Source organism: Danio rerio, chromosome 9, assembly GCF_052040795.2.
Source record: "Danio rerio strain M-AB ecotype USA chromosome 9, GRCz13ab, whole genome shotgun sequence".
In the NCBI taxonomy this organism is placed as follows: Eukaryota; Metazoa; Chordata; class Actinopteri; order Cypriniformes; family Danionidae; genus Danio; species Danio rerio.
The window spans coordinates 25,070,848-25,092,655 of record NC_141029.1 but is presented as its reverse complement, the minus strand read 5'-3'; the positions used below and the strand labels follow the sequence as shown (position 1 = coordinate 25,092,655).

The window sequence follows — 21,808 nt, the reverse complement described above, 5'->3', positions numbered from 1 at the left end:
ATAGGTCTCCAGGGTCATCGATGAGAGACACATGCTCTTTTATGTCCTAAAACATGAGAGGAAGCATTAGAGTTTCTAGAATTCTTCTTTATATAGGTGAAGAATAGGTCCTCCTTTTGAGGAGCATTTGTTCATTATTTACTTTGGTTTTTCAAAAAATATATTAGCGTCTTTGTAATAAAGAAAAGGATCAGGTATCCCCTAGGGCAGGTATACATCCTCAGATTGTGGGGGAATTATTTTTAAACCGAGTAGAAATAATTTTTTTTTTTTTTTTTCATATAACCAGGGTATCTGATGGGTGTTAAAACGTCTTAAATTGTCTTACATTTACTGAAATATTGTGTTGTAGGTCTTAAATCTTTTTTTTTTTAAAGGTCTTCATTTTCCTTGTTCATGATGCTGCCCAATCTGGCCGACACCCATCCAATCACCAACAATCCATCTTTTAAACTTTTAATTTAAAAATGTAGCTATTTTTCTTACAATAGCATTTGTTTAAAAGTTCAACATGTATTTACTGCTGAGGACACTGACCTGGACAGACTGTTGTGCATACATTTAGTTTATTATTGTTTTTAAAACATTTTTAATTTAATGATGAAAAAAAGTGTATGCTTACAACTAGAGCTTGCTTGTTTTGACACAATATTTTAAATATTTTGCTAGAAAATATCTAAAATATATGTATTATTATTAAATTCTTATTGTTTTACTAAATTTATTAAATTATAGTGTTTTTATTAATGATTCACCTATTTTTATTAAGATTTATTTTTCAGATTTTTATGACAGTTAACAAACAAAAGTAACTGAGAAAATAGAAAAATAGAAAAAAATATATATAACAGTACAAAATTGATTAAAGAAATAAGAATAAACCACATTATAATCCTCATATAGTGCAACAAACAGAATATGATGTGCATAAACAATATATGATGTCCATTCAGTTTACAAATAAAGCATATAAACAGATCAGTACCGAAAGTTGAGGTTGACAGCATGGTGTATTAGTTAAAATAAATAGTGATAAGAAAAGAAAAAAGAAAAGAAAAATTAAAAGAGAGAGAAAAGGGAAAATATAGTAAGCTGAATTGGCTGGGGGGTGGCACGTTCTTCAAACTTGTGGTTTTATGTCAAGAAGAGTTGTATGCTAGTGCTATATCAGCACTAGTAATCATCTGGAAGGTACAAACTAAAAGTGAAAGATGGGCAACCATTGATTCAACAGTAACTGCTTCAGAGATTTGGCATGCTCCAAGAATGGCAACCAAATATTAGAACCTCAAAGACTATATTTAATTTTTTCTAATTTAATAAAAAAATAAGGCAACTTTAATCCATTGACTTTTTTATGATATGGGGTTGAGGAGACTTCCACTGCAACAAAATACACAGCCTAGCTAATAATGACAGAAAAGCTATTAAAATTATAGTGTTTTTTGAAAGAGCAAATAAATTTTTTTTTTATCTAGTCCATTTGAAACCCTTTAGCATTTAGCTCTGTATGAGTCTGAAATTTCATTCATAATGGTCTTAAAAAGTCTTAAATGTAACTTGGTAAAACCTGCAGAAACCCTAAATAACACAAAAATAATAATAATAATAATATATATATATATATATATATATATATATATATATATATATATATATATATATATATATATATATATATATATTGGTCACACTTTATTTTGATGGCCCGTTTGTTGAATTTAAGTTACGTTGCATTTACATGCCAACTAATGCTCATTAGTAGACTGTTAGGTTGGGGTTAGTGTAAGTTGACATATTTCTTATAGTTAGTTGAATGTTTGTTGAAGTATTGTTAAATGTCGGTATCAAAAGATATTAAGCAGACAGTCTACTAACATTTAAATGGACCATCGAAATAAAGTGTTACCAATATTTTTATTTATCATTTAAATTTTTTATATTTTATCTTACGTGACGATTTTAAAGCCATGAGTAGACTTCACTTTAAACGAATAAACAATGTGGATAATTAAGAAATAACCTAAAGTCAACTTAACAGTTCCAAGTTGCAAAGTTAGCTTGTCGCACTTATGGCAATGGGTTTGCCATCTATGTCTATTCCCATCTTTATGCATTTTATTTATAATGTGCTTTTCTTGAACCTGAATTAACTAATAGCTTTTTACAGTGTAATGTAATGTAATACAGGTAAAAAAAAAATATTTTAGGAATATTGTAGCTGCAATGACAGTTTAAAAAGCATAAATTATGATTTTAATACCATTATAAAATGTAAACGGCAAAAATCTGTTCAATTTGAGTACCTTGAACTGATTTTTTTTGTTAATTCTGACCCTAAAGAGCACCAACATATTACTTAAGCTATCCCTGAGTATAATTTGTTTGATTTTGGATTATAAAATGTATTTTCAAAAACCAATTCATTACTATCACATTCTATAACAGTTTTACAGGATTTATGCTGGTCTATCTGGATGCATAAGTAACACGTAAGTTGTGTTCTGTAATATTTTTTTTAATTATTGTTTTTTCACGAAGCCTCTACAATAATTTTCCCATATTTTCATTTAAATCCATCTAAAAATAATTACAGATTTACTGACTCAAGTGACTAAGTGAGGAATGCTGTACTTTGTAGCACAGAATCCCATTCATAACAGGATCTGGTTAAACAAACAGTCTGGATCTGCAGCTCACATTCAGCTGCTTGATTTCCAACTCTTTCTCATTCTTCTCCTAAACTGCGCATGACCTCTGCAGTATTATAGCACTTAGCAGAGACCGCATTCCATCTCATTGCTTTCTTCAATAAGAGCACTGTAATCCGCATCTGATCCGGAGACTGCAGGGAGACTCTCTCACACAGAATAAATGTCCAGGCATCTCTATTCACTTACCTTGGCCACAGTCCCAGGTGAGACAGCTAAAGGCTCTTTTTAATCTTAACCTGACGAGAGCACTTTGGAAAAGAAGCCAATCTCTCATCATCTCAGGAGATTAGATCTGCACACCCACAAATCCGCTGCATCGAAAGCAGCGACCAGAGTAATCGGCGCTTAGGCCTTCGCTTCTGATCGCAGTGTGTCTCTGACCAGTTAATTAAACATGAATAGAGACCTTCTGGAAGAGTAATGAGTAGCTTTTGACAAACTCAAATTATTCAGACCAGTGAATTACTCATCTACATCCAATTAATGCTTCTGTGAAGACTTATGAAGAGAGAAAAAAAGGCACTGTGTTTGCAGAAAGGGTAGAGTAGTCTTTATGCATAAAGACATACATTAATTCATATCTTAGTGATTACAAAAGCATTTTAGGAAAGTAAAGTGTTACGCCCTTTGGGGCTTATCTGTTTCTCTGCAAATTCCCAAAGTTATTTTGGCACATACTGTTTCTGCCATTCACTGCTAACAATTATCCATTCATGATAATCAGATGCATGTACCTGCAACTCTGCAACTATGTATTTTGAAAGACACTAAGGCTATACATGTTACACCCTTTTGCTGGCAAGGTTTGTTTACAGTCTATTCTCTTTGTGAGTTTCAAACCTACTGTTGTGTGAAGGCTTGGCTTACTGCGTTTCCCGCTGTGTGTATCACTTCTTTTGTTGGGATTTGTGTAGATAAGGAGCCCATCACATTGTGAAGCAAGCAGACTAGCTTACTTTGGTTTTCTTTTTTAGGCTGTCAGTGGATGCCATCTTCTCTGTGGTCAGGTGGTGTTGTCGCAATTTCAGTAGCTTCACATTGGTCTATGTTTTTGGCCATTTTTTGGAAGCTTAAAGGTGGATTTTTTTTGCTCAGAAACCTGACAGTTAATTATGGTTTAATCATCAAACTATTAAAAGAAGAAGCTATTACAATTTAGCAAACAAAAGCCCAAGTTTAGCCTACAAATGGGGTATATGCACATCTAGAGTTTTTCAGCCAACACTCAAAAAAATGTTTTACTCATTCAACCTACTTAACTAAACTGAGCTGAAACAACATAATTCTTGAGATTTCATTGTTACAACTTAATTTGGTCCCACTTTATATTAAGTGTCCTTAACTACTATGAACTTGCATCAAAAAATAAATACATCGTACTTACTGTGTTCATAATGTATTTGAGAACACTTGTGGTGCTTTTGAGGTGGCATAGAGGTTGGGTTAGGGACAGGTTTGGTGGTATGGGTAGGTTTAAGGGTGTGTTGAGGTGTAAGGTATGGTCAGCAGTGTGTTCACTATTGCAATTACAGAAGTTAATTACAGATGTAATTACATACAGGTATTTAATCAAGCATAAGTACACAGTAACATGTTTTTACACAATAAATACATTGTAACAAATTATTAATTTCTGTGTAAGTACATATTAGTTAAGGACACGTAATATAAAGTGGGACCCTTAATTTTTTTTATATTCAATCCACATAAATTTGTTAAAAGTGTTAAGTTAACTTAATCGATTTGTGTTGGGACAACATAAATGAATTGTGTGGAACCCTGCATTACAGTGAATGATAAACTTCTATTGAAAGCTTAATGTTGCTTTTTTCAATATGGTACAGCCCTTACTTAAATACGACTTAAGATCTTATGACATCGTAACATAAATAAATAAGGGCCAAAGTGCACCAACTAATTTATTTATTAACATATCATAATCAGCAAACAATCCAAAATAACAAGAGATAGAGAGCCCAACAAAGTTATAAATAAGAACCAAACAAACCTAAAGCAGGTTGGGACTCTCCACTCCAAATAAATATCAAAATTAAAGTATAGGAAAAAGACAAACAAGATCAATTGAAAGTAAAAATTACGGGCAGGAGTGAACACCACACTTAACAATAAGGTTCCTTTTATCGACGTTGTAATATCATAAAATACATTCAGTTAAATAGACTTAAGGATTCATTTAGTTGTTCAAGTGTAAAATGTGATGAAAGGGTGTGCAAGCACTAGCGCTTTCAGTACCAGCACGAAAGTGCAGAAACTCCATTGAAAATTCTGGGATAAAATAAACTGTCATATTTTAAAGACGTGGCGAGGATAATTGGAATTTAATTCAGTGCTTCTTATTCGGTCTGAGACCCCCTTTCATATCGTATATATCAGTCAGGCAGTGAAGATCACTGATTTTTAAAGAAATCAGACCTTAAACGTGGCGATTTTGTGATGGAAAAACAGTTCACTGGAAGCCCTGAGGCTGGCTGGCTGAAAATTAAAAGTCTGTGCATATACTCCATTAACTTGATATTTTTTATCTTTTAGAAATACCAAAAAAAAAAAGAGTAACATCTGTTAAATGGTAAAATTGAAATATTGCGACAGGTTGATTTAGGATTAAAATGAACCATTCATAAAACCACAGGCAAAAGCATGCATAACCCCTTTCCCATGGTGAAAAGTTACTAAATTGTTTCTTGTGTCAGTTTATTTCAGTGTTTTTGTTGTCTCTGTAATTGTTCTGTTTTCTGCATCAGGATTGTTGAGAATGTCAGTGTTTCTTCATCTGGCTAAAAGTAGTTTAAATCACCAAGACATTTGTGGTTTGTATCAGAGAGCTCTATACTGGGCATGAGCACTAGTCACTGGGTCTCATGGTGCCTATTGTGACAAGAGATTGCTAGTTTATAAAGCTCTTTTACTTTTTAGTGTCTGTCATAACTGCAATATTATGCCCTGTATATACTTAATATGATGATCTTTAGGTATCAGTCAGATCACATGTGTACAATGCTAAATACAGTTGTAAACACGCTCTAAATGTTTTCAGCTTGTCTTCCTGACTGGTTTCATACTGTAAACCAGGATTCTTAATGTCTGGACTGCGGAAAGGTTTTTATGTGTGATATTGTTCACTATCATGTAATCTGTAATCAGCATTGGCATAATCAAGTAACACTATTCACTGTGGTGAGCAATTGGATGGGTATATTTCCAGAAAAAATGAGGATGAAAAAAGTTAATACCCATGAAAGGAATTAAATCATCTATTACAATAAAATGTTGTCACCAATTGACTTTCGTTCATTTTCTTTTCGGCATAGTCCCTTTATTAATCCGGGGTTGGCACAGCAGAATGAACCACTTAACCAGCAAATGCTTTACGCAGCGGATGCCCTTCCAGCCACAACCCAAAACTAGAAAACTCACATACACTTTTGCATTCACACACATACACTAAATGGCCAATTTAGCTTATTCAATTCGCCTTATAGCGCATTTCTTTGGACTGGGGGAAACTGGAGCACCCAGAAGAAACCCACGCGAACACGGGGAGAACATGCAATCACCACACAGAACTGCTAACTGACCTAGCAGGGGTTTAAACCAGCGAACTTTGCTGTGAGGCGATTGTGCTACCCACTGCACCACCATGACGCCCCCAATTGATACATTCCTTTCCCAAATCACAGCTGTGTGGGAAGAAGATCTGGGAATTACAGTTTCAGATGAGGATTGGGAATCAGTTAGATTTGAGAAGTGCAAGACATGAACTATCGCAGTGCAAATTTGTACATCTTGTTCATTTGACAAACCTAAAGCTCTCAAAGCACTTTCAAATAGATCCTGCTTGTAATCGCTGTAATTCCACCCCAGCCACTCATGCTCATAAGTTTTGGTCTTATATAAAGCTTAACTGCTTTTCGGACACTATTTTAAAAACTAAATCTTTTTGGGGGGTATATCTATCTCCTGTTGCCCACTAATTGGCATTTTTGGGATTTTTCCCATGTCATATAATCTTACAAAGATAAAATCTGCTTGCATAGCGTTTATTGTGTTCCTGGCTAGACTACTAATATTGCTTTGGTGGAAGGATCAGAAATTTCCAACTCCAACACAATGGATCCGTAATATCCTCTTCTTCCTAAAGTTAGACTTTCTAGAGATTCATCTTACCAGTTTAAGAAAATTTGGTACCCAATTTAGGAATATATCCAAGAAGACGCTTTATTGTAAGTTACAGACCAAGTCCTTTTTCCAGCAAATTGGTTGATTTCGTTTTCGTTTTGTGTGATACAGATAGTACCATTGCAGTTTTAAAAGGTTAAATATGTTCAGTCTGCAAATCTATTACTGCCTCACATTCACATTATTATTTACCTTTTTATTTTGTATGTTTTTTTTTCATTGTATGTGCTTAACCTTTTAACAGGCATCATAACCACCTAGTTGACCTTTAACCCATAGGTTATCATTATTATTTTAATTGCTTATTACTATTTATCAGATTTTTGTCAGTATATTATTCAATACAATATTTATTTTCAAGGAGTGCACCTTAAAGAGTTAATGCTATCTGTACTTTTAAAAGTTTTTTTTACTGTAATTTGCCATAAAATTCATAAATAAAAAAAATAAACATTTTGAGTTTTCAAAGATGATTAGATGGAAAACTATGCATTCATTTTGCTCCAATTGAGCACAAAACTGTTCTGTTTGTGTGTCCGCCACTATGAAACACGTTTAGGCAGCTGACGGCATACAGACATGTCGTTTGTCAAATTTGACTGTTCTGTATTTTTACATCATGTCACTTTTGACCTACCTCTGTGCTTTGGTCATAAAAACTCTTGGCGTTTTTGCCAGTTTACACTTGTTATTAATGTATTTTTAAGAGAAAAGGCACAACATTTTTAAATAGTTGATTAATGTATGGACGACGTGTGCAGCGAAATCAAGTTTTGCAATAATTAGTTTCTCCAGCATCTTCAGATCCCTGCTATAAACGCTCATGTGGTTTAATGTGTTGAAAAAGCATATAAGTATACACACTTAGTCTCTGCCTCCTGACCCAACATAACATGTTATTACATGTTGTGACAAAAGACACTAAAACAAACTGTTTATACTTCGCTACATTGCACTTAAACCCCTATCATATTTAAAGTTGTCATCTACATTTTTTTCATTCACTTGATTTCCTGTTCCCTTGTAACATGGGTTTAAATTACTCCTATCACACTGAGTAATCCTTAAATGCAAAGGCATTTACAGACAAAAACCAAACCCAAGTATTCACTAGATACATTTAAAAGCATTTCACCAGATGGAAACAGTAGTGCATCACAGCTGTCGGTGTTTTAATACCAGGTGGTTCAAGTCAATTGTGAGTTAAATTAGTTTATCAACTTTAAGAATGCTCTTGGCTTCATTGTCGTCAGATCATTTGCTAAACATCACAGATCTATGGCCATGATGCGAAAGCTGGATTTTTCCAGATCTGGTCCTGTTGGATATCCGTTTAGAGCCATATGCTTCACCTGCCGTTAGTGATATCTGAGCCCAGGTTTCTCCCCGGGCCTCAAGCAGCCCTCGCTGTGGCCTCAGAGGCAAATGGACAAACTCATCTCCATTTCCCAGACCAGTGAAGCACACAAAGGCAGCCGTTGTTGCGGGGCTCTGATCTCTGTGAACCTGCAAGCCAGAGAACAGGAAGGCTTCAGAGAGTCTGCGGCAGGACGGGGGGAGGCAAGGAGCGTATGCGCTGTAATCAGTTGGCCAATTAAACAGACCCTGGTCTCTCACCCCCATGTAATGAGAGAGGCTGACACTCAAGGGCTCCTTTCTCAACATATGAACCTTGGGAAGGGATACTGCGTCTGTTAGCATGCACAGATAAGCTACATACATGCTTGTTATGCACCACTCATAATGACATTGTATTAAAATGATCTCAGAGTGACGATTAAAATTGTGTTTTTTTGCTAATTATTATTATGTCTCATATGGGACAAAGAGGATTAGGTTAAGTAAGTGTGCTAATTGTGGAAGTAAAGCTAAAAACCCTTTGGGACTGAAGATCAATTTATGTGTCTGCTCAGGATGGGCGTTTGAGAATGAGCTTTCAGAAAGACCCACCTCCACAGAAGTCATTTTAACTAGTTGGATGGACTAGGTCAACTAGAACAATTCAAGACACCAAATAAAGGTTCATGGAATTTTCTAAAGTCTACCTAAGCTGCTTTTAGGTATCGAGTGCCAAAAAGTAATCAATACATGGGAAAGGATCCACAAAGAAATCTGAAGTGAAAGATGAGATGTGTAATTTTACCAGGGTGTTTTTGAGCCCTTAAAGTTGCTGTTGAAGAGATATGTGGGTTCCCTCTCTGAAACTCTTTTTGCTATTCAGTGCTGTTGGCAAACTCTGTGGCTTCAATTTCTACAAAAATGTTAAGTTTTTTCAGCATAGGTAATATTAATAAATGATATTTTCAGCAGATAATAATGGCTTCTAAGAGATCATGTGATGCTAAATCCAACAGACTAAGAAATAAATCCATTAAATACCCCCCAAAAAGTACCGGAAGATCATTAATTTCTTCTACTAAATGACTTACTACAGTAATTTACACGACCAACCAAGAAAACAAATTATTTCAGAGTCAGACTATAATACATTTCAATAAAATTTGCTTAGTTAAAGTAAATTTTCTACTTCAAAAGCTATCTGGGTCATATAGAGTTTTATGTATACATTAACATATTAGTATTATTTACCTGTAATTTTTAATAGTCAAGACATAATTTAATTATAGAGCACTTAAAATTACACAGAAGTGAGCCAGCGTGCTGTACAGAAATACACAACAAAATCAGCGTAATAGTATAAAAAATACAAAAAATATAAGGTAAAATATACTCACCGGCCACTTTATAAGGTACACCTGTCCAACTGCTTGTTAACGCTAATTTCTAATCGGATAACCACATGAAAGCAACTTAATGCATTTAGGGATGTAAACAGGGCCAAGACAATCTGCTGCTGTTCAAACCGAGCATCAGAATGGAGAAGAAAAGTGATTTAAGTGACTTTGAACATGGCAAAGCTGATCTGAGCATTTCAGAAACAGCTGATGTACTGAGATTTTCATGCAAAACCATCTCTAGGTTTTACAGAGAATGGTACGACAAAGAGAAAATATCCAGTGAGCAGCAGTTCTGTGGGTGAAATGCCTTATTGATGCAAGAGGTCGGAGGAGAAAGCCAGACTGGTTCCAGCTAATAGAAAGGCAGCAGTAAGTCAAATAGCCACTCGTTACAACCAGGGTATGCAGAAGAGCATCTCTGAACACATTGAACCTTGAGGTGGATGGGCTACAACAGCAGAAAACCACACGGGGTGCCACTTTTGTAAACTAAGAACAGGAAACTGAGGCTACAATTCGCAAAGTCCCACCTAAATTGAACAATAGAAGCTTGGAAAAATGTTGCCTGGTCTGATGAACCTCGATTTCTGCTGCAACATTCGGATGGTGGGGTCAGAATTTGTCGTTAATAACATGAAAACATGGATCCATCCTGCCTTGTATCTGTCGTTCAGGCTGGTGGTAGTTTTGTAATGGTGTAATGGATATTTTCTTGGCACACTTTGGGCCCATTAGTACCAATTGAGCATCGTGTGAAGGCCACAGCCTACCTGAGTATTGTTGCTGACCATGTCCATCCCTTTATGACCACAGTGTACCCATCTTCTGATGGCTACTTCCAGCAGGATAACGCAATGTCAAAAAGAGGGAATAATCTCAGACTGGTTTCTTGAACATGACAATGAGTTCACTGTACTCAAATGGCCTCCACAGTCACCAGACTCAATCCAATAGAGCACCATTGGGAAGTGGTGGAACGGGAGATTCGTATCATGGATGTGCAGCTGACAAATCTGCAGCAACTGCTGATAATATCATGTCTATATGGACCAAAATCTCTAAAAAAAAAAATTCCAGTACCTTGTTAATTCTTTGCCACGAAGAATTAAGGCAAAAGGAAGGTTCAACCAAGTACTAGTAAGGTGTACCTAATAAAGTGGCCGGTTAAAAAGGCATACAAATAAAAATAATAAATGAAAATATTAAATAAATGATTAAATAAAATCATATTTATATTATTACTTGTAAATAATATTTATATTTCATCTACAAATGTAATGTAATATTTATAGATTTGTTTATCACAATGATTTGATTATTTCTTAAGGAAACTGAACAGTTGGTCTGAACTAGGTGTCAAATTATAATGTTGTCAATGTATCATACTTTTGGTTAGGTTATTATATTCACTTCTTAAAAGTGAGTTCTATAATATTCACTTCTTGTTGCTTTATTGTAGTTTCTATACTGTATATTTAAGCAAACTTTTAATAATGGCTCATTGCTTTTACGTATTCTGTTTTCTGTAAATGTTTATAATTTTTGCATTTTAATAACCACTGTACATGAAGTGTGCTGAATAAATAAATTTGCCTTTCTGATTAAAAAGCTGGAAATTTTTAATTCAGTGATTGTCTAAAACAGTATTTTGGCATTTTTTTGTCTACATTTTCTGCTTTAAATTTAGCTGAAAACATGTAACAGGTTGTTAAAAGTCAGATTAAACAACTTTGATAGCCTCACTGAACAACTGACTTAACTGTATATTCATTCATTCATTCATTCATTCATTTTATGCCTTAAGTCAAATGTTCAATTTCAAGACATATGCATGAACAGAAGCTAACCTTAAAAATGAAACCTAAAACCATGGCAAATATTCGCCAAATGTGTGACTGCTATCTAGGGCTTCCGTACTGTTCTCAGATTAGATGAAAATGATCCACTGTCAGCTGCTTTTTCTATCCTAACTCACCATGAACCTACACAAAATACACACCTAAGGGATTTTCCACACAAATCTCACTTAGGCACGACTAGACCTGATCGAGTAACAGAAAGGCATTATACTGAATTTATTACTGTACGTCACCTCCGTTATCCACATGACATAGCCTGAAGGATATAATGGAATCTTTACATGGCAGTTTTATATAACAATGAACAAATGCCAGTCTGATGTTTATCTGTGGATGGAAAAGATTATGCGAGGCAGTAATAGATTTGCAGACGGAACATATTTAACCTTTTAAAAAGCGTGCATCCTTCCCTGAAAACTCATTCTGTCGTGAAGCACGTCCCTGCTTTTTTTTAAATTTCACTTATTTACAGCAATGAATGATATGCGAATTCGACACTGGGGAATTATTTATTCATGCACCTTATTTATTTTCAGGCAGTTAATTGTATACATTAATTAGGCATGGGTAGAAGATTCTGACGGTACGATGACCTTGCATAAAAATATCAGTTTCACAGTATCATGATTACTGCTGTAACAGTGTTTCTACAGGTTTCCTTAAGTCAAATTTAAGACTTTTTAAGACCATAATGAATGAAATTTCTGACTAACACGAGGCTAAACCTTAAAGATTTTTTAATGGCCAAGTTAAAACCTTTAAAAAACATTAAAAACCAAATGTTATTGTAAGGAAGATAATTATACTGTATTAATAAGTAAACGGAGTTAATAAATAAATGTTTTTTAACTTTTATTGAAATATGTTGGTGATTGGATGGGTGTTGACCCAATTGGGTATAGCTTTACATGGAAAATTAAGACCCGTTTAAAGTGATTCAAGAACACAATATTTCAGTGGATTTAAGACTTTAAGGGCTAAAATTTAGTTTTTAAAATTTAAGACATTTTAAGACCTTGCAGATAACCTGAGTAAACGAGTAAACATGTCAGGCTAAATAATCCAAATGAATCATTGACTTCTGCTGTCTTCATTTGTTTTAAAAACACAGATTTCTTTACAATTTAAAATGGCATCTTTTGATATCTTTTCTACTAGAAATACTGTTTAAAAAAAAAAACTTAAATAAAATAATCTTACCTATACCTTAGGAATGGTATAGCAGAACATTTAGCCGATTTTAAAACTTTTCCAAACTGCGATATACCTTAAAAACAGTTATACAGTCTGTAATATTCACATAAGCATTGAATATTTGCGACACTAATTTACGACTAGAGGAGTTTACTAGTGATGGTTAACCTGTAATACGGCAACACGTTGTGGATTAAAGCTGGAAGTTGTTGGTACTCACTGTCCGTCTCCTTGTTTAGTTACTGCACGCCCGTGCAACAAATAAAACTAAACACGGAACAAGACACAGTCTAACATATTCTTCTATCAACATTCATTCAGTATAGATCTCAAATGATGCAGCATACTATTGTGGAAGGATATGGAAAACAGTTATGTGCTTTGCATGAATCCCAAGCATATAAACAGTCTGGAAAACAGAGTTGGAACAGTTTTTTCTGTGAATAAACAGGCCTGCAATAAATTTGTAACTGCATAGAGTTTGGCAAAGGTTTTCAAAGAGACGCCTTAAAAAAAACTGCATTTTCAAGATCTCAATTTCTTTCTTCTCTTCTCAGTTTAGTAGTTTCTTTATTTATTTGATAATTTATCCTTGTATGTGTGTTAGGGCTGCACAATATATCATTTCAGCATTAATATCGCAATGTGTGCATCCACAATAGTCTAGATATGCTATGTTGAGTCTGAATTATAGTTGACCAGAAGAATTTTGCTGAATTTGTATGATTTATGCAACGACAACAAAAAAACTTGTCTTGTTTTTAGCTCAAATATCTACCTTTCAAAGCAAAAACAAGATTATTTTACTTGGCCCACTGACAAAGTTTTGTTTGTTTTAAGGAAAAGATTAAAGAAAAATTGAAAAGAAGACAATATTTTTACTTGATCTAAACTCAAACTCAACTCAAACTCAAAACCCACTTATTTAAGATGGCTTTTAATACTTAATTTTATCTGCACTATTGTTGTGTATATTTTATTATTTCTCTCGTTGTTTTATTGCTCTTGTTGATTGTACGGTGTCCTTGAGTTGATAGACAGGCGCCTTTAAATAAAATGTATTATTATTATTATTATCATTATTATTATTATTATTATTATTATCTAAGAATTTTTTGATATTTGGACTAAAAACGAGACAAAGCGAAGTAAGAAAAGCATTTTGTTTTTGTTTTTTTGCATTGTGATTGTTTAATTTCTGTACCTGAATACTGTTATAGACTCCATAGAAAACAAAATAGTGATATTCAAACCATCTTATAAAACCATCCCTTATCACAATATTTATTGGAGAAAATTAAAATATCACAATATCAGATTTTACCAATGTTGTGCAGCCCTAATGTGTGTGATTGTCTAGTTCAATATTTGTTAGTTATGAGCTTTTTTTGTTTTGTTTTGTTTGCTTTGGATTGATTTTGTTGTTTGCTTGTTTTGTTTTAATGGTGTGGTTTGATTTGTTGGCTATTTATTGATTTGTGTTTGTTTGTCTAAGTTTTGTTGTTGTTGTTTGGTTTGTTTTGTTTTGTTTCTTTATTTTGTTTCTTTATTTTAGATATTTGCTGCTTGTTTTTTACTCTGACTTAGTTTAATTTTCTTTGTGCTTTAGTTTGATTTTGTTGTTTGCTTTTTTGTCTTTTTAAATGGTGTAGTTTGATTTGTTGACTACTTACTGATTTGTTTTTGTTTGTCTGTTTAAGTTTTTTGTTGTTTTTTATTTTGCTTTTAATAGATTTTGCTGTTTGTTTTTTTTACTTTGACTTTTTGGGTGCTTTGGTTTGTTTTTTTATGGTGCTAAACAGCTGAAGCTATTTTTACCTTTAAATATTTTAAATCATTGTACTTTATTTCTTGCTTTATAGGGCTTCACACAGCGGAATGAACCACCAATTATAATAACATTTTTACAATTCAAAGTTTTTACATTGAAATATTTCATTACTTTAAAGTTTTATCAAAAGTAGTTTTATCTGCAAGCTCCTTTTTTTAGATACAGTGTATTGTCCTCAGGGTCCTTGTGTTTTACAACCTACATTACTGTGTGCTGACTTGGTCAACATTGATAAATGAGCGGGAAAGCCACCAATCATAAATGAGCAATAAAAGCAGTCACACAAAGCCCCCCTGAGTTTATATCCTTGACCTGGTGCTTTTATGGCGGCCTGTCTTCCTGTGAAGGTGGGCTCACATACCTATCTAGTCAGTGAAAAATGCAAGACAAAGGACAGATAAATGTGGTGAGACTGAGCAGGAAAATTCCAGCAGTCCTTCTGTTCAGAGAGGAAATGAAGATGCTTGCTCAGTAAGCAGTTTGGATGGGCTTTATTTATGTGGATACTCAGCACTGTTTTCCTTTTTATCAAGAAGAAAACTGGTTAAGAGAGGAAGTGTTTTACCCTCTTCGGGACCTCAAGAGGAAATCTCAGGTAACTGGAACATTTGATTGTTTGTATTGTTGGATCAGTGTTGCTAAGCTGTGGTGATTCATGAGCTTGGTAAATATGCACACACTCGAGTGTGGCGCATTTGAAAGTCTGCCAGCGTTATTGTGTAAGTTCTGATAAATATGGCTACCCATATAGCAAGAGAAATTTGATTCCTGAAAGCTTTCATTTGATGAAAGTGTCCTGGAAGGAAGGCGGTCAGGTCTTTAAAGTGTATTTATTTTGGAACTCATTCTAAGCTCTTACTGGTGACATATTTCAATAGGCATGACATGTGGGTTTAAGTGTTTTTCACTTGGACGGTGAGGATCTGGGTCTTACAGGTGCTCCCAAATGTGGGAATGTTTTCTTTTTACCCTTCATGTTACGACAAATTGATTTTAAATTGCTAGACTTAGTATCCCATTCACGAGGAGAGCATTAAATCATGCCGTTCATAGGACAAAAAAGCTACTAAATGATTTCTGAGTTGGTACAGTACATCTAAAGATTGGTCTTTCAGATTAGATTTCATCTGACATCATGTGTACTTTCGGCCTCTTTTTCTCCCCAAGGGCAAATTTCTTTGCATTCCTCTTTTTTCAACTGTAACCTCAATGAAGTAAAATAGATGGCTGTATAATATAATGGAATGGATCTCCTGGCCCTCAGGCCATCAGAAAAGCCCTGCGGCTCTTAGAAAGGGCGGACCGTCATCACTTGTAGAAAAGCACATCGCATTTTCTGTTTTTCTGTCAAAAGATGATCTTCTGGTTTCAAAACAAAGTTGTAAATCTGTCAACAAATTCTTCCAGTAAAAAAGGGCTGACTGAGCAGTACCCTATTCCTGAATGTTGAGGGTTTTTTTTGGTATTGAAGTAAAAATTAAGTAAAACTGCACATTTTGATTATGATCTCAGTCTGCCTTTTACATTGACCTTAAAAGCAAAGTATGAAACATAATTACGTTACTATAAGCCACTTTTTTAGCACTTTTTCTGGAGAATAAAAAAAGAGTACTTCCACTAGAAAAAGTCATCTCTAATCATTAAAATGAAAAAAAAAAAAGTTAAATCCTCACATTGAGAATTAGTCTTTGTGCATAACTCTGCGCTGTTGAAACTATGTGGCATTTTTTCAGATTTAATTAATCAACATTACTGAAATTAACTGACATTAACAACTGGATATATTTACCTAAAAAATAAATTGATAATTCCTTGACACTATTAATTTGATACGATTAATTATATTTTGATCATTTTATTTATCGAAATAGTGCTGTTTCATTGTATTTTATTTCTACATTTATTTTTTTGCGTGACAACTAGGTTTTTTATTTAGAATCATTTTATTCTAAATAAATTAGCATTTCTATTTCTATTGGCATTTCTTCTCCATGTTTGCATTTCTTATCAATGCAAGCCTTCCCAGCTGGCACTCAACATCATAAAACAATATTAGGTTAGATTTAGTTCATGACATCAGGTGACCAAAATTCAATGTCTAGCCAAAGTCTAAGGACAATGTTACTTTGACATCCGATAACGACTTCAAAATACATTAATATTTGGTTGATTTTAGGTTTTGTTGGAAAGTGACAAAAATCCAAGGTCTGATAGATATCATAGTGGTAAGGTCTACACAACTTCAAGGTGTAAAATGATTAGACGTTGATATTTAGTTGATTTTTAGGTTAGACGTGTGGTTCTAATGTCCACCCGATTTTCATTTCCAAATAAATTCCAATGTCCCCACGATGTTGGAATACGTTGAAGTACAATGTCAATATGACGTCATGTTAACATCCTGTGCCTGCAGGGTTTAATTAATCTTAATTTAGCACATTTTTATGTTTATTTTTTCCTCAGTTTCCAACCTAACTATTAGTATCAGCAAAATCCATCATCGATCGATCAACCACTTGTATTTTTACTTGTATCTGGACGCTATTTACTGCCATTAAAATAGATCATAAACAGATTTTTTATTTTTTTTCTGGCTATGAATTCTGTTTCTTTGTGAAAATGAATTATCATCAGACACTAGTAATTTTACTTTTTATAGTGTATATTGAGTTTTATTCAGCAAATGAATACAATATGCATCCCTTTTCAAAGCAAATTGTCTATTAAAAAATGGGCAATGCACTTTTAATGTATTTTGAAAATGAATGCATTAACTAGTTTGAAAACTAATTGAACCCTGAAGTCATGACAATTTGTACCTGATTCGTTCCTTTCAAATCCTGTTGAGCCTCATTGTTTTGAAATAGTAGCTGTGGAAGACAGTTTCCCTGGAGGCGACACACTGGCTAGTTTGCATTCTCCACCAAAATGTGTTTAAAGTACTTTTTCTCTTTATTTTTCTAACCACATGAAATAAATAGATATATAAAGAGTAAAACCTTCCTTTGAAAGAAATAGCAAACTCTAATAATTGCCAAAAGGCAGTCATGAAACATTCAGGAATGTATTTGAGATTTTATTTGGATATTCAAAGGGATGATCCAACATTAATTTGAGGGATTGTTAAAAGCTCTGGTTAGTCTGGGAACATTCCTGTAATTCTAGCCCTGTCAGCACATCAGGCTTGTATAAAAGCTCAAAGGATGCACTAAAACTAAAACGGTGCGATATTTACACAAGACTTGAAGATTTCACAGCTGTATATTTATGGTGACAGCCGTGAGGGACAGCTAGAACTCAAGATATCGCATGAGCAATACTGTATCATATTTCACTGATATCCCATGTGCGTTTTATGAGGCCTGGCGGAAAGCCATATTATATTTAATACAAAGTAAAGAAGAGTGTATGAATACATTAGCCGTAGCATTTTCTTTTGTTGCTCGTTGAGCATTAGAGAATGAGTTGTGCCTCCTGTATCTGCTGTTACTGTGATTTAAATGTGATTTGTCTGTCAGCAGGTTTTTCTTCACTTCACTGGTTGTTTATCTCACCTCTCAATGGCAGCTCTCCATTGATAAATACCACATGCAGTGTACTTTTGCTTCTGCTAACAGTTATAGGTCACATTGGAGATTCGCTTGTGTTAAAAATGTTTCTAATTAAATCACTCTAACTAAATTACATAAAGGATAAATTCAATTTGTTTTTCATTCTGAGTATAAAGATCCAAATGTCCTGCCATAAAAAAATGTCATAAAGGTTCAATGGTTTGGAAAAATGTTTATTTGCTTCTTTTTATAAGTACATGGCAAATAAAATACTGCCTGTAAATACTGCCTAAATTATTTTGCGTATTAATTATTGAGTCAGTGGTTTATAATACAGTACTGTTCAAATGTTTTTAACGGATAAAAACTTATACGAATAAAAATAGTAAAACATTGTGTCAAAAAAGCTATATTTTTAAATAAAAGCTGTTTTTTTTTTTACATTAATGTTATTTTAAAGAACAGTGTAGAAAGTATCAGTTTCCACTAAATATATTGATATATACACTCACTGGCCACTTTATTAGGTACACATTACAAGTACTGGGTTGGACCCCTTTTTTGTCTTCAGAACTGCCTTAATCCTTCATGGCATTGATTGAACTAGGTACTGCAAATATTCCTCAAGAGATTTGAGTCCATATAGACATGATAGCATCACACAGTTGCTACAGGTTTGTCGGCTGCACATCCTTGATGCGAATCTCCCATTCGACCACATCCCATAGGTGCTCTAATGGATTGAGATCTGGTGAATGTGGAGGTCATTTGAGTACAGTGAACTCATTCTCATGTTCAAGAAACCAGTCTGAGATGATTCGCACTTTATGACATGATGTGTTTTCCTGCTGGAAGTTGTCATCGGAAGATGGGTACACTGTGGTCATGAAGGGATGGACATGGCCAGCAACAATACTCAGGAAGGTTGTGACATTGACACGTTGCTTAATTGGTACTAATGGAACCAAAATGTGCCAAGACAATATCCCCCACACCATTACACCACCACACCAGCCTGAACCGTTGATACAAGGAAGGATGGATCCATGCTTTCATGTTGTTGAGGCCAAATTCTGACCCCACCATTTAAATGTCGCAGCAGAAATCGACTTATCAGACCAGGCCACGTTTCTCCAATCTTCTATTGTCCAATTTTTGTGAGCCTGTGCCAATTGTAGCCTCAGTTCCTGTTCTTAGCTAACAGGAGTGGCACCCAGTGTGCTCCTGTAGCCCATCCGCCTCAAGGTTCTACGTGTTGCTGATTAGAAAATTGCGTTAACAAGCAGCTGGATAATGTACCTAATAAAGTGGCCAATGAGTGTATAATATTGATACAGATTGATAATAAGAATATGAAATGTTTCTTAAAGGAAAAAATTTTAAAGGATTGTGATGCAAAAAAACTTACTTTGCCATGACAGAAGAAATCAGGAGTTTAAAATACATTAAAAATAGAAAACTCTTATTTAAAATTGAAAGTAAACAGACCCTTAGTGAACATTAGAGAGTTCTTTAACAGCACAAATGTATTTTACAAAGCCAAATCTTCTGAATAGTAGCATATGATATGCATATAGCATATTTTGAGTATATAGTTTTAATTTTATAAAATAAATAATATGCTTTATGTTCAGTTTGCCAACCATGGAAGATTTTCATGAATAAACAATAAGGCAATTGACTGTTCCACTTCCAAAGACCATCAAGCTCTTCATATCATTAGTAGGCTTCTGATATTGATCCCTACAGCTTTAGCAAAAATCAATGCAGCATTCAATCATGCAGAGGGCTGAAGACAATCTAGCAGAGTGTCACGCTCTTTGTTGAGGCTCTGTGGCTGTGTGTGCTAAGTGCGTTTGTGTGAATGCTAATTACATGGGCTAGACTGGCTTGACACCACACTGTTGGCTTCACACAATAGATAGAAGCTCCACCCGCACAATGCACCTGCTGTCCAATCAGAAGCGGGGGTTGTCAGGAGGTTGGGGTCGCTGATTTCTTTTTCTGTAATGAGAGAGAGAGAGAGAGCTGAAATGGAAGTGACTTTGTGTTTTCTCTTTCCTTTGATAGTCCAAGTCAAGACAGGAATCATTGCATATTTTCTCAGGGAATTTGTCTGCTGTGTTAAACCTTCTAGCTTTTACATAAAAAGGTAAGTTATTTTAGTATACACTGACTTTTAAGTTCATTCATGTTTTGTCTAACTGTTTGTGTATGGTTTTTACTTCATATTGTTTTAGATTTAACGTTTTAGATCCTTATTCAAGTGAATTAGATAACTGAATGACTTTTAGGGCTCAGATAAGTAGCTGTTTGACTTTCACAGATGTTCTTTTAGGAATAGTTGTGTAAAAAGTCTTGCTTTTTGCAGATCACTGAAGCAGTCAACAGGCCTCTGAAGTTCTCAGACCAGTCAAACAGCACTGGCCTCTTCAGCTTATTTACATCACATTAATTCCACCCAAAGACATGTACTGCATTTAACAATGCATTTAAACGTCAGACTAGGCTGGTTTTGATCTTGAAGACCAGCTGCTTTCAGAATATGCAAGAGTGAGTGTGTATTAATTTGGGTTGATGTTCAGCATAAATGTGACAACTTGAAATATGCATGCAAATGAGCATTTTACGCTCTTCACTTTTAATGAACTGCTTTTAAGGCTCTCTGTGTCCGCTGGCTGGTCTGTGACCTCGGATCACGTATGTTAGGAGCTGTAAGGCTTCTGACTGCAGGCCCCAGTATGTGTTTTAACCTTTGGGTCAGTGAAGCTGATTGCTGTTGTGCTGTCAGTCATTATATATGTGTGATCTCTCTTTACTCAGTTAGAGACCCTCAGGAGTAAATGTCACGGCCACAAGATTAATGACACTCATCTGTTTGCTTTAAAAACATATGCTGTCTTGAGATGTAGTAGAGCCTGTGGATTTCCGATCTTGAGAGCTTGATAAAGTAAAAAATGAAACGGAAACTTATTTATGTTCCAAACTTGTGATTCTGTTTAAAATTAGTTTTACTGATTCAGAATCCAGGATCATGTTTATTCAGGGAGCAGTGGAATGCAAACAGCTGCTATTCTAAGATAGCCTTGCATCTGACTATTCCTACTTCCGTTTTAAAAAGTATGCAATAAACTACTCAAAACATAATATATGAACCGAGTATTAAATCTAAATTTATAATACTCATAAAACAGCCTACAAAAAGTACTCAGATGTAAGTAAAAAGGGCTCCCAGATAAACAGTGAGGCCTCATTAAAGTGAAGCGACTCAGCCAGAGATTGGCTGTAATTATATTGCATTTGCATTTAATTTAAAAAACAATTTTTGATTACTCAACCTCATGTTGTTAAAATCCCCCAAGATCTTTGTTCATTTTTAGAATGTAAATGAAGATGTTTTAGATTAAATCTGAGAGCTCCCTCATCCTCTATAGACAGCAATGGTCTAGAGACGTTCAGTCTTGAAAAGGAAAAAAAACATTGTTGAGACCTTCAATGTGACTTCAGTGTTCAACTGCAATCATTTGAAGCTCCTAGAACACAGCAATCGTCTTAATGTCTGGAGTAAAATGCACACTCTAATTGGATGCACAAACTATACTGTTGGTAAACAATATTTGGGGCACAAATAATGCCGAGTTCAGACTGCATGATTTTCAAACTAGTCGTGTCACAGATGTTTTCACACTGCATGACTATCTGGGCTAGCGTTTCGTCGCAGCTT

At 34.6% G+C, this 21,808-nt stretch overlaps 1 protein-coding gene across 12 annotated transcripts in view; it reads left to right on the top strand.

The window, feature by feature from the left end:
* Positions 1–21,808, top strand: part of lypd6b (LY6/PLAUR domain containing 6B) — a 48,414-nt gene that overhangs the window by 7,555 nt on the left and 19,051 nt on the right. For 3 of the 12 annotated variants that reach the window (XR_015498878.1, XM_087266539.1, XM_087266541.1), the window contains exons 3-4: positions 20,155–20,236; positions 20,456–20,637. The exons of 2 other annotated variants lie outside the window; for them this stretch is intronic. The gene's annotated coding sequence lies outside the window, so the exon portion shown is untranslated. 12 annotated transcript variants of the gene reach the window in all.